Source organism: Gossypium hirsutum, chromosome A02 (genome assembly GCF_007990345.1).
Source record: "Gossypium hirsutum isolate 1008001.06 chromosome A02, Gossypium_hirsutum_v2.1, whole genome shotgun sequence".
Taxonomy (NCBI): domain Eukaryota; kingdom Viridiplantae; phylum Streptophyta; class Magnoliopsida; order Malvales; family Malvaceae; genus Gossypium; species Gossypium hirsutum.
In genome coordinates this window covers 94,961,254-94,976,298 of record NC_053425.1, presented here as the reverse complement: position 1 = coordinate 94,976,298, position 15,045 = coordinate 94,961,254, and positions in this window count along the sequence as shown.

Here is a 15,045-nt window from a genome sequence, read left to right as displayed (position 1 = left end):
TGAAATGTATATTATGATTAAGAATGAAAGGTAAGTATATGTTTGTATGTGGACATATGAAATATGTATGAATTATATGAGTATGAAATGTGTTATGTGTAAGTGACTTATGAATAATTGAGTTATATGAGAATTATGAGTATGTGGTTATGTTTTTCCATGAAATACATGAATGAAATGGTTTAGAAATATGTTATGTGTTGAGTTTATTTGTATATGGCTTACTAAGCTTTTGAGAGCTTACTTTGTGTGTGTTTGCATTATTTTTAGAGGGAGCTTGGGGATCATCATCACACTATCGAACTCTATTTTGGTACCTTTTGAAAATGTATATATTAAAGTATGGCATGTATAGGCTAGAAGTATTTGAATATGTTTTGTAATTTGTATATCATGCCATGTGATATGGCTAGATTATGGTTTGATTTTGATATGTGATATGTGATGCAAAAATAATATTTTTGGTGTATATATATATGTCCTAGTGAGAAATGGTCAATTTGGTAAGTTGGTAATGTGATTTAGTTATAAAAATGGTATGATTTTGTCATGAGATTGGATGTGAAATATTGAGATAAGGATATGTTAGAATGAATGGGTTTGCTATGTGATTTTTGGTATGTTTTGAATTGGTTAAAAAGGATGAAATTTGTTGTTAATGAAATAGCATGAATGATGTATATTTTAGTTGTGAATTGGTTGAGAATTTGGTATAGAATGTTTGGTTTGGATCATGTAGGGAGGACCCAAAATTAGGGTGGCAAGTTGGCCTTGAAAATGGCCTATTTTTTTCCACACGGGCAAAGACATGGGCTTGTGTCTCAGCCATGTGTGACAAACGGGTATGTTGCACGGCCGTGTGTCCCCTGGGTACCCTATGATTTAAAGTCTGTATACCCTACATGTTTGAGATGGCCTAGAAACACGGGCGTGTCTAGTAGTCGTGTGTGGCACATTGGCTGGCACATGGGTGTGTGGTCAGTCGTGTGACCCAAGTCAATAGCCTCCCTAATTTTCACACGGCCTGGCGCACGGGCGTGTCTTGTGGCCGTGTGGACAAGTTAGTATGTATGCCTTGTTTTGCCACGGCCTAGACACACGGGCGTGTCTAATGCCGTATGAGGCACACGGCCTGCTCACACGGGCATGTGACCCTTATAACTTTGAAAAATGTTTATTTTTAAAAAAATTTTGTATGCTTTCGGTTTAGTCCCAACCCTTTTCTAAAGCATGTTTAAGGTCTTGTTGACCTATATAAGGGACTCTGTAATGATGTGTGACTATGATACTATGATGATTGTGAAATGAATGCGAAATGTTTCGATATGTCTGGTAATGTCTCTTAACCCTAGTTTGGTGATGGATACGGGTTAGGGGTGTTACATTGTTTATTGAAGCAGAATACAAATAGACAATTTTGCGTATGTTCAGCATGATGTCCATTCATGTATAAGGATATTTTAGGTCATAGAGGACTTTTCAGCTTATAACGTTTCAAGGCTTAAGGCAGGTATGAAATTCAATATCAACAAGCATAAAAAGGCTTACAAACACAAAAATAGTTTGGCACATCATACTAGTCCGTATTCTTCCCCCTTTAGTGACCCTTACCCGCTCACCACCTTATTGCTCCTTCTCTCACCTTCTTTGTCTCTCCATATAGAGGAAGTCATAGCATTACATAGTAACTATGGCTAGCCTTACGAGTTTTTGTGCACTAATGAACAAGTTTTTCTTTCTTTTGTGACTTTGTGACTTTCTCTTTTTCAATAAATCTCACTCATGAATACTTTTTTTTGCCAATTTAGGACCTTTTCTACTCGCACCAATTTCCTTTTTTGGAATTTTGTTTTTGTTCCACACATTAGGCTAACCTATAGTTCCCATATCACACTACTCTTTCCTGTTTCACTATATTTTTTGCTAACTCCATCGTGATGTATCTACTTAACCCTCAATACGTATGGCTAGACATCTATAATCATGCAGTGCAGGACCAAAGAAAAAGGCCAAATACAAATTGATGTTTTCAGGCTTGGGGCTTGTAATGTGGCTCATCAAGAAGTGTCAACAGACACACAAATTGGTACTAAAGGTGAAATATAAATAGGAAAATTTTTTGGCTCTAGATGTGTTCTAAACAATGTCTTAGGTCATCCTTAAATATCTCAACATGCACAAATTTAATCAACCAAACAAACACAAGTTCAATCATTTATCATTCATACTGGCATGCTCGTTTCCTTGTATTTTCTATATCACTTGGTACAAATTATGGCTTAATACCTATTTACAGTGCAACATATAGAACTTAGTAGTCTAATAATAAAAAATTTAAAATTTCCTATCATCATTCCAAAATTATTCATAACCACAAGCAATATATGTGCATGCTCCTAACTAATAACTCGTATCTCTACAAGCTCAAGCACACAAAAGATAAGAAAAATCAAAGAAAAATTTAAAAATAAATTTCCTATGGTACCCCCACACTTTAGTTGACACATTGTCCTTAATGTGTAGCCCATAAAAAGATAAGGAGAGAAGTTACCTGATTGATCGTGGTTAGTCCAACTACTAATGGTGGGTGCTTCCTCCTTTGGCTGTGTTAAGCTTGAATTGTTTGTGTAACCTTCGTGTTGGGTTCCTACATAGAAAACTTAAACAGAACATACTAAAAGTTTACTTATTAATCCTACTCATACAAAGTTTAAATTACAATCATCTAAAAATCAATATAAGCTTTATAAAATTAAAATAGTTTAATCGTCGTCCTCATCCATCTCCTTACTCCCATCATTCTCCTTTCTCCTCGCTTTCATGCACTTCTTCTTGTTGTTCCATATTCGTCAGCCTGAACATGACAGGTGTATAATTGGGGACCTGGATGTTATTTTTCCTTGCAAATTCTTGGAATATTGGTCCCGACTCTTGCATCCACTGTATCATCCAATCAAGCTTTGGATGACTACTTTCACTGATGTCTTGTTGAGCTCGTGTCAACCCTTGTGATGAAGCCGGTGTAGGCGTCACTTCTTGTTGTTGCTTGTTCCAATCCTTCATCTGTTTGGCTCACAATTCTATTTACTGTTGGAACAAGGTATCGCTGATAATACTTTTCGAAGGTTTTAGTGATTGCTCAGTGGATGTCATAGGTACACCTACCTTTTTGCATAATGTCGTCACTAGGTGAGGAAAGAAGACTCCTACCTTTTGGCTACCAATGCATCTTTTCATGTTCTGATGAATCCATTTACCGATACATACCTACTTTTTTTTTGCAAAATAGCATAGAGTAACACTGTTAAAAAAGTATTAACGTTAGAAATATTTAAAGTAGGTACAATTCCTGTGCATACAAATTGGATCCATATTTTGGACTCAGGAAACATGATTGCTTGATGAAAGGATACTGGGATATTGGTACCTATGCGATATTTCCTTTCACCCATACCTTCAATCAAGAAGTTTATAATGTTATCCATATCTATGTCTCCACAATATTCCAGATCAATTTCATCAATAAAATCTTTTTCATAGTATGGTGCATTATAAAAGCCACAAATAATATGCGGGGTTACTTTAACCTCTTTCCCTTGCACAAGGACCATATCCCACATATGACCTTCAGTATTTTTAGACTCTTGCTCCTGTAATGATGCCTAAAATTCTTGAACAACAAGGACCATAGCACTCTTTAGGGATCGTCCAAAAATGTTCCCACCTATGATATCGCACTAAAGGTCATATTTCCTTACAAAAATCATGGATGGATCAAGTCCCCTCTCTTGGATGAATGTTTTTCCTTGAAGTTCATTAAAATATTTTTCAACATTCATATTTGGGAAAATAGAGGGATTTTGAAGCATTGATGGCTCCATTTTCGTGATTCGCCTAACTTTCCTAGAAGATATGATATTTCAGTCCTAGGTAAACAATTCAATGGAACAGTAAAAAGTTTGAGTTGAGGTACCCTTAACCTTTAATATATAGTCGAAGTTCATTTGAATTCCTTGCTTTCCCATGATGTTCCCATACCTTGTTGCATCGAGTATTATTGAAGTGTTTGTGAAGAGGGAATATAATGTTTAAAAAATTAAGAGTTTAGGGTTTAAGAGGTTTTAAGAAATTTGAGAAAGTTTAATAGATTAGAGGTTAAGATGTGTTTTAATTAGAAGTAAATATGGTTTTAGGTTATAAAATAAGGTTTTAAAGGGTTAAAAATTGGGTTAAATGAATGGTAAGTCACCAGCTTATGCGAATGGGTCGGGTCAACCATGGAGAAAATTACAACGATATCGCAACACAAGGGTTTCATGTCGAGACATACCTGGCAATACACTGATGTCGTAACACAGGGGTTCCATGTTGTGACATGTCTATTAGTTTAAAAGGCTAAAGGAAACTTGTAACACCCCTAACCTATATCCATCGTTGGAATAGGATTTCAGAGCATTACCAAAAGTTTTAAAACATTTTACACATAATATATGTAAAGTACTATCATTAATTGAGATCATTCAAAACGTCCCTTAATTGGACCCTTGAGGTCCAATACAAGTGTTACAATCAAGTCAGGACTTAATCGGGAACACTAAGAATTTCCCACGAAATTACAAAAATTTTTCCAAGGTGTAGGGCTCACACGCCCGTGTGGTCCAAAGGTCACGCCCGCGTGACCCAGTGACACGCCCATGCTATAAGTCGTGTTTGACCCAGCATAACTCTCTGACTTGTGCACACGGCCATGCCACACACCTGTGTGCTATGTCGTGTCGTTAATTAATTCATTTCGAAATTAGGTGCAGGTTTCACATGGCCAAGACACACACCCGTGTTCTAGGCCGTGTAGCACACACGGCTGAGACACACGCCCGTGTCTCTGCCCGTGTGCTCAATTCTGAGGGGACACACGACCTAACTATACCCTCATGTACTCAGCTGTGTCTCACACACGACCTAGACACACGCCCGTGTGTCTACCCGTGTGGACAAAATAAAGCCATTTCCTTGCCTTATTTGTCACTCAAATTCACCATTTTCCTACACCAATACATACCAAGTGCAATCCAACCATTCCAGGCATTCAAATTAAGCAAATTCTATCATTCAACATGGCATATCATTTCATGCATACATGTGTCTAATCTTACCTTAACTAAGTCCTCAAGTTAGACATAATTTGATCAATTACTTAACATATATGTGGCTACCATAGTTTGACATTACAAGTATATCAAAACAAACCATTACTAGCCATTCCAATGGCTAGATTACAAGCATCATTTACATTTACATGCCAATATGGCTAACATATCCTATACATGCCATTACAACCATAATTGATTTACCATATTATACCGACATGGGCCGATGGATAGTGTGAGTGATCTCCACCAAGCTTCTAATCCAACGAGCTTCTGATTCACTATAAAATAGGGAAATAAAACTAAGTAAGCATATAATGCTTAGTAAGTTTGTATAACATGGTACTTAACTTACCATTCATTCTATTTTGAGGTAACTATGTAAGGCATTTTCAATCAATTTGACCTCAAGCCCTACACACATCCTTATTGCCTTTGTTAGTTATATATTCCATAATAACATCAAAGCATATATGGGCTCAACAAAAATCAAGTTTCCAAGCACATATGCTTTCCACAACATGCATTCATTCAACATGCATAATTAATCTCATTATTACAAGTATAATTTCTTAATAATTCATTTCGAGCTCAGATCTTTTTGTATCAGAACTTTACTCATATTACTCAGAATCTCAAGGTCATGATTAGTACACTCAATGTGTACGTGTCCATAATTAAGAATGAACATATATGCATCGAATAAAGTCCATGTACAAATAACATCATCTCATGTTTTCATATATCATTTGCCATGTGTCATCATTTTCTTGTCTTTCAAATGAATACGTGTAATAACTCATTTAATCATTCATATCTTCTCATGTCTGGAATTGTCACCCGTTGAATTTATTCGGAATATCAATGGATACGCAGGTAATACACTGGAGGTGTACGAATCAGGATCCGTCAATTCATGTCCAATGGTACCCATAAGGTACTATATCAGAGAGTACAATCTCGAGCCACACATGTATACAATAGGATTACCAGTCCAGGCAAAATTCTCTTTATGACATATGCTCTAAGGAGCTTGATCTAGATTACTGATCCAGGCCAAATCCAATCTATAACATAAGCTCGAGAGGACTTATATCAAGATTACCCGTCCAGGCTAAATCCTTTCATAAATGAGGTTGATAGGATTACTCGTCTGAGCTAAATCCCGTCAGCAACAAATGCAGGACCTCATTCATTTTAGGAAATTACATTTATCCATAGATTCTTCCTTTATTCAAACGGGATTTAACATTGTTCAAGCATGAACAAGCATGTGATTATTTCATACATCTAAATCATATATATAATTCAAATAGACACATTCCACATTCATTTCAAGCATATAAGTAACATTTTTATCATTTACCATTTATCGGACATTATTATTGATCGGACACTTTCATTTATTGGGCTATAACGAGCATGAGATCATTTCACATATTTATGGCATTTATACATTTCACAAACACAACATTAAATTCGAGCATAAAAACATATACAATTTAGTTACACGAACTTACCTCGACAAATGTTCGTGTACATAAATCTACTAATCCAACATTTTCCTCCTTTCCTTGTTCTAGCTCCAGATTTGTTCTATCAGAATCTATACGAATAAAGTTAACATCAATTTATCATATTTTATATTCAAGTGGACTCAATTTTATCCTAGGCAAAATTACCATTTTGCCCTAGGCAAAATTACCATTTTGCCCCTAACTTTTCCATAAATTCCCATTTCATCCCTAGGCACAGAAAATAAAATTGGTGCAATTTACTCCTTATTCTAAGCCTAACCAAAATCCCATTACAAAATTTACAACACATGTATTCATAAAAATTCAGCATTTCTTCAATTTCACAACTTTATATTTTGGTCCCTAAATCATGTTTTCATCAAAAATTCACTCTATAAAAGTTGTTTATCTATCAACAACCTTTTATTTTCTACCCTAAATTTCTAATTTTCAACATATACAAACATGACCCATTTTCCATACTTTGATAACTTCTCAAATTGATCCCCCAAATAGATAAAGTAAGCTATCCCGGTTTCAAAAATATCAAAATTACTAAAAATGGGCCAAGGAAACTTACCCAATTTGGCCATGAAAGTTTCTTCTCTCTCTCCTAGGGTTTCCATGTATTTTTGGGGAAGAAGTTGATAAAAAAATGATATTTCTTTTTTATCATCTTTTAATTAATTAAATATTTTCACTTTCCAATTTAGTCCTTGCCCTTTTTCTATATTTACATGGATGAGTCACCAAAATATCTACATACTTTTTATTAAAGGTCTAATTACCATATAAGGATCTTAAGTTTTGAATCCCATAGCTATTTGATCCTTCTACGTACTAGAATCTAACTTTTACATTTTATGTTATTTGGTCCTTCCCGTAATTAAACACTTAATGGATAAAATTTTCTTATTAAAATTTTTACATGACATGTCTATCATAATACGAACCATATAATACAATAAAAATAAATTTTATTTTTTGGCTCAAATTTGTGGTCTCGAGACTATTGTTCCGATTTCACAGAAATTGGGCTATTACAACTTCCCCCCTTAAGAAATTTTCGTCATAAAAAATTTTACCAGTAAAGAGATTCAGACATTTTCTCATAGTTTTCTCCAGTTCCTAGGTAGCTTATTCTATATCATGTTATTGTTAGAAAACTTTTACTAAATCTACCTTTATATTTTTCGTTTCTTTCACTTCACATGCCAGAATTTCAACCAGTCCCTCACTGCAAGTCGTGTTAGGTTGAATTTAACATTTATCAAAGTAATAACAGATGATGGGTCTAATCGATACTGTCATAACACATATACTCATAAACACATTTTGACTTCTTTAGAACTCTGATAATAATACCAATCAATACGCAACAGGTCTAATTCTTTTCAATGATCTCATATGACCCATTAAACTACAGAATTAGTTTGCCTTTACTGCCAAACCAGAGAACTTCCTTCAATGGTGAAACTTTCAAAAATATTTTGTCATCAATCTAAAACTCTATTTCTTTTCCTTTTAGATCCACATCAAATTTCTGACAATCAAGTACTGCTTTTAAACTATTTCAGATCATTTTCATCTTTCTTCGGTTTCAAAGAATCAAACCTACTACATATATCTTTTCCCGCTGAGCTCAGTCCAAAAAACTATGGAGTTTTGTACTTGTGACCATATAAAACCTCATACGATATAATTTTATACTTGACTGTTAACTATTCTAATAAGCAAATTCAACCAGAGGCAAATACTTTTCCCAGTTATGTAACGCCCCAATTTTCGGGTTTTTTGTGTTTCTGTGATTTTTAAAATTTGTGTGTGTTTTGGTTGGTTAAAATATATATTTCAGTAGGTTAGTGGGCCTTTGGAAGGCTCAAAATTAAGTTAAATCTGTGGTAGTCTTCGGAATTTTAATTTTATGAACAGGTGATGCAATTGGCGTTTGGGCTTTTAAGAGTAATGGGGTAAAAGATGACACAAAAAAGGAGTGTGGTGTAGTGGCAAGGTGGCGCCACTTAGGGGACAAGGAAGTGACGCCATAGAGGAAGCAAGGGGTCTAGGTTCAAGTCTTGGCTCTTGCAATATATTTTGGTTTTTCTTTTCAATAAATCTGGAAGCAAGTAGGTGCGCTTTAAAGTTTAATGTGTTGGGTTTATGACGCAAATGAGTTGATGGCCTAGTGGTGGTGGCGTGAGTTGGCATGTGAGAGGACTTTGGTTCGAATCCCTTGGCACGCAAAGGTTGATTATTTTGCTATGTTGGGACGGCAAGAGTTGGTGTTGGTTTTAAACTCTGGTGATGGAGGGATCCCACATCGGGAAGCTAACATAAGAGTAGATGGAGAGCTGGCTTTAAATAGAGCAAACCATGAGGAGAGTAGGCATACCCTTTTTCGCTGATCCCTTTCGATTTGTGACGTGCTCATTTGGGTTGGGCGCCAGCTAAGAGTGTTTGGAGCGCGGATTAACTGCAGTCTCCCAACAGGTGTGTATTTCTCATTACTCTAGCAGTAAGACAACTATTTCGGGCCGTGATGGGCTGAAATGGGCTATGTGGTCCCAATGGGTCCGTAGGCCCAAGTGGATAAGTTGTAAAATTACTAAAATACCCCTGTAGGGTAGGACTACCGATTTACCCCTAGAGGGTAAAATGACTATTTTGCCCCTCGTGCGTAAATGACTAACTTGTGTGATGATTGGGTTTGTTGACATGGATTTATGTTAGTTATCATTAATTCGTAAGTCTAATATGTTAGTGATCGATTGTAGGATTATCGCGTGGGAGATATCGTCATCAATCCTCATCAACCAGGTGTGTAAACGACACCCTCCCTTAGACTGAATCGGTAAAAGCCAAAATACCGAAACGTTGGTATTTTGTGAACTCGCGAGCGTGCGAGCGCTCGTGAGATAGTTGTTAATGAATATGGTGCATTTGGATGATTAGAGTGCAGAGTGTGCATTTTCATGCACAACGGTATTTTTGGGCTTAATGGGCCGAAAACGGGCCAATGGGCCAACGGGTCCACTTTGGTAAAAAAACAAGGTAAGTACTTCTGATAATTTGGTAAACGTTAGAATAAGCATGAAACCTTAGCAATAGGTAATAATTACTGAAATACCCTTATTCATGCAAAATTACGATTTTACCCTTAGGGTTATTTTTTTTTGAAAAGCATGATGTTCTATTTCTGTATACGTATGCCATGACATATTATTTCTGTTGCATGGGACATGGGTTTATATTGATGGAGGAAGCATTCTGGCAGCCTCGCCACATAGATCTGTTATGGTGACTTTGTCACACTATCTGGCAGCCTCGCTGTAATCTAGTGGCTTCGCCACATATATATATCTGTTCTGGTGGCCTAGCCACAATATCTGTATCTGGTGACTTCGTCACAATACCTGGCAGCTTCGCTGCAATTTCTGTGGTGTGTAGCGGTTGGGTGGGTCGAATAGTCTCCCCACATGGTGTAAGGCTGGTACGGGGGTGTTATGGATGGCTCTGGGTTGGGATTTCTGCATTCATGATATATTTGTTCTGTATCTGCTATGGGCCTATGGGTTTCATTCTGATTTCTGTACTGGGCCAAGGCCCAGATAAGTCTGACTCTGAGGTTTGATCTGTTTTGGGCTATGGTTGGGTTATGTTACACACTGAGTTTACCGAACTCACCCTTTATTTTCATCTCTGCAGGAAATCCCCAACCATAGTGGGCTTGGAGCTGTGAGGGATTCGGAGTGGCCACATCATCTGCAAAGTTGGTTTTTCTAAGTTAGTTTATTTTTATTATTGCTATATTCTGATTTAATTTTGGGTTTTAAGTTGTAATAAGGCCGCTATTTAAATTTCTTTTTTCGCTATGGTTTTATTTTCTGATTATATTTATACTATGTTGAAACTGCTAGTATTAGGCTGCGCGGGTTTTTCAAAATTAATGAATGTTTCCAAGACTCAACAAGCACAACAAATAGATAGCCTAAAGATTGATAAATCGGCTTTTCATTCAACCGCTATTTTTATAAAGAGCACCCCAATCACTTAAACCAACGAATGCTTACTAAGTCGTAAGTCCATGTGACACGTCAGATCTGACCATAATGTCTGGGCCGGGTTTGAGGTGTTACATTTAGTGGTATCAGAGCCAGGTTGCAACAACTCGGCTGTGGAACGGGTCTAAAAACAGGAGTTTGTAAAGAAACACTGAATAAAGGTTTTCAAAAATCATTTTTTTGGGACTTGATTATAAATTATTTTCGAGAATGTTTCTAATATTTTCTCTTTACAAATAGCTGATTTTAAAGATTAAAATCGATTTTCTAAAATTAGGTTTTTTAGAAGGTGGCACACCAAATCTCCGGCCCAAGTCTGTAAGTTTTCTGAGCCTTTCTGATTGTTTCTGAAATATCTATTATATGCTTGTACAAAACCTTATCATGGTATTTTAGTTAGGGTAACACTAGAACTATAGAAACTCTGATAAGTAGACTGAGACTGTAGCTAGGCTACCGCAAAAGGAAACAAACTCAAACTCTGAATTACTATTATTTATAAGACATCTGTAATAAACACTAAAATATTAAACTGATACATAAAATTCTTAATAAGATAATACGAAATGAGTACACGAGCAGCTCGTGTAAGAGGCCGTGGACGTGGCCGAGGTAATGCTCAGGCTGAATCTTCATCTTTAGGACATGTGCCGGCAGCAGATGCACCGATACCACCGGCAACGGAGGTAGAGTCTCATGATTGAGGTGCCGGGGATGATGCTCTATCCCAGGCAATGCTCTGAGTTTTGGAAAGGGTTGCTGGGGTAAGTACGGGAAACAAAATTTGGGGGTCTATTTCTAAGCGGCTCCGAGCCAATGGAGCAGGGATATTTAGGGGCGTATCTGGTGTAGCTCCGAATATGGCTGAGTATTGGTTAGAAGCCACAGAGCGGATTATGGATGATCTGGACTGCTTTGTAGAGAAGAAGCTGAAGGGAGCCATATCGTTACTCAGGGATGAGGCTTATCAGTGGTGGCTCACGGTTAGAGATGGAACTCCTGCTGACAGTGTGACTTGGTAGCTGTTTAAGACAGCCTTCAAAGGAAAGTATGTTGGGGCTAGTTACGTGGACGCTCACTGAAAAGAATTTCTGAACCTGGTCCAAGGGAGTAAGTTAGTGGCTGAGTTTCTGAGACTGAGCCGGTATGCTTCTGGGATTGTCGCTACAGAGTATGAGCGTAGCGTACGCTTCGAGGATGGTCTGAGAGATGAACTTAGAGTGCTGATTGCTCCGCAGAGGGAGCGTAACTTCGCTACTTTAGTGGAGAAAGCTAAGACAGAATCATGAGAAAGATCGGAACTGTTTTAGGAGAGATTCAGGACTTTCAGGTGGTATGAACATGAATGTTAAGAGAGCAAGGGTAATGGAGCCAGTTCGAGCAGTACCGATGAATGCTGTTAGACCGTAGGGTTGTAGGAATTGTGGGAAGATGCATATGGGCGAGCGTCGAAAATGTTCTGGTGCTTGTTTCTGATGCGGATCTATGGAGCATAGGGTTAAGGATTGTCCCCAAGAACCAGATCAGGTTCAAGTTTTAGAGCAGAGGGTCGCTCAACTAGTGAGGGGTGGACCACAGTTCCTATAGGACGTGGGCAATATAGAGGTGGTAATCGAAACAGTCGAGGAAGAAGAGTGCCTGGCAAGGGTGCTAGATTTGCTAAGACTCGTCAATTGGCATTGGTGTATGCAGCTCGTCGCTGAGAGGAGGGTGATGCACCTGACGCCATAACTGGTACGTTTCTGATTTCCAGTATGCCGTACGTTGCGTTGATAGATTTGGATCTACCCATTCATATGTTGCATGTGCTATATCTAGGTCGCTGGGTGTGCACTCTGAGGAGACCGTGAGTGAGGTATCTGTACTAAGTCTTTTGGGTCACTCGGTTAGGGTAGATAAATTGTATAGAGATGTGCCTATAGAAACTCAAGGAAAAATTTTCTCTGGAGATCTGATAGAGCTACCTTTCAGAGAATTCGATCTCATTTTGGGAATGGATTGGCTTGTTAAGCATAGGGCTACTCTGGATTGTGCTGCTAAGTGAATGATGTTAAAGACCATAAAGGATGAGTAGGTTTTGGTGATAGGCGAGCGTAGGGATTATCTGTCTAATGTGGTGTCGGCATTGAAAGCTAAGAAGTGGATTCGAAAGGGATGTAAGGCTTATTTGGCATTTGTAAGCCAATCGGAAACTGAGGATCTGACAGTGGATAAAGTTAGAACCGTCAAGGATTTTTAAGATGTTTTTCCAGAGGAGCTTCTAGGTTTGCCCCAGAACTGAGAGGTTGAGTTTGGAATTGACTTGTTGCCTGGAATGGCACCGGTGTCCATTGCACCTTATAGGATTGCACCGAAGGAGTTGGTGGAGTTGAAAGCCCAAATTCAAGAGTTATTGGATAGAGGCTTCATTAGACCAAGTGTGTCTCCGTGGGGAGCACCAGTGTTGTTCGTAAAGAAGAAAGATGGGTCAATGCGGATGTGCATCGATTATCAGTAGTTGAACAAACTGACGATTAAAAACAAGTACCCGCTACCGAGACTCGATAATTTATTCGACCAACTTAGAGGAGCTTCAGTATTTTCCAAGATTGACCTTCGATCTGGGTATCATCAGTTGAGGGTTAAGGAGGTGGATATTCACAAGACGGCATTCAAAACTCGATATGGTCACTATGAGTTCTTGGTTATGCCATTTGGGTTGACGAACACACCGGCGACATTTATGGATCTGATGAATCGAGTATTCCAGCCATACTTGGATCGATTCGTGGTTGTCTTTATCAACGATATTCAGGTTTATTCTGAAACTGAGGAGAAGCATGATGAGCATCTTTGTATTGTGCTGCAAGTGCTGAGGGAGAAGGAGCTTTATGCAAAATTTAGTAAGTGTGAGTTATGGTTGAGAGAGGTAACTTTCTTGGGGCATGTTGTCTCTGCTGAAGGGATCAAGGTGGACCCTCGAAAGATTGAAGGATTCTGGAATGGAAGCTACCGAGGTCAATGTCGGAAAGTTGAAGTTTTCTGGGTTTAGCTGGGTACTATAGAAGGTTTGTGGAAGGATTTTCTGTGATGACAGCACCTTTGACAAAGCTTATAAGGAAGGGAGTACCGTTTGTTTGGACTGTAAAACAACACGAATCTTTTAAGAAGCTGAAGAAATTTCTGAGCGAGGCACCTGTATAGATTCAGCAGAAGTCTGGAAAAGATTTTACCGTATACAGTGATGCATCACATGTAGGGTTGGGCTGTGTGCTGATGCAAGAGGGTAAAGTGGTTACTTATGCATCGCGACAGCTTAAACCACATGAAGTTAACTATCCTACTCATGATCTGGAGTTGGCAGTAGTAATTTTTGCGCTTAAGATTTGGAGACATTACCTGTACGGAGAAAGGTGTATTATATATACAGATCATAAGAGTCTTAAGTACTTGCTGACTCAGAAGGAGCTGAACCTTAGGTAGCGGAGATGGATAGAGTTGCTTAAGTATTATGAGTGCGCGATTGAGTATCACCCAAGCAAAGCTAATGTGGTGGCTGATGCCCTAAGTCATAGAACTGTATCTGATCTAAGAGCCATGTTTGCTCATTTGAGTCTGTATGACGACGGTAGTCTATTGGCAGAACTGCAAGTTAGGCCGACCTGGGTGGATGAGATTAAGGAAAACTAGTCGAGGGATGAGTCCCTGGTTTCTCGATTCTGGCAGGTTAAGAATGGGGATACTTCTGAGTTCGGACTGAACAGTGAGGGAGTTTTGTGTTACCGAGGTAGAGTTTGTATTCCGAAGGACTCTGACTTGAGGTAAGCAATTCTGAAAGAAGCTCATGGAGGTCTGTGTGCTATGCATCCTGGAGGGAGTAAAATGTATCGCCACTTAAAGGAGTTGTATTGGTGGCCTGGATTGAAGCGAGAAGTAACGGAAGTTGTGGGAAAATGTCTGACTTGTCAGCAAGTGAAAGCTAAACATCAATTACCTTTCGAAATTTTGCAGCCAGTGAAAGTACCACTTTGGAAGTGGGAGAGGGTAACCATGGATTTTGTGAGTGGGTTACCCTTAACACCGTCGAAGAAGGAATTGATTTGGGTAATTGTGGATAGGTTAACCAAATCTGCTCATTTCATACCTGTCTACACTAATTATTCACTTCAGAAGTTAGCCAAATTGTATGTGGCAAAAATAGTGCGACTTCACGGAGTGCCAATGTCGATTATTTCTGATCGAGATCCTACATTCACATCTCAGTTTTGGTAAAAGTTGCATGAGGCGTTGGGTACGCGGTTGCGCTTTAGTACAGCCTTTCATCCTCAGACTGATGGTCAG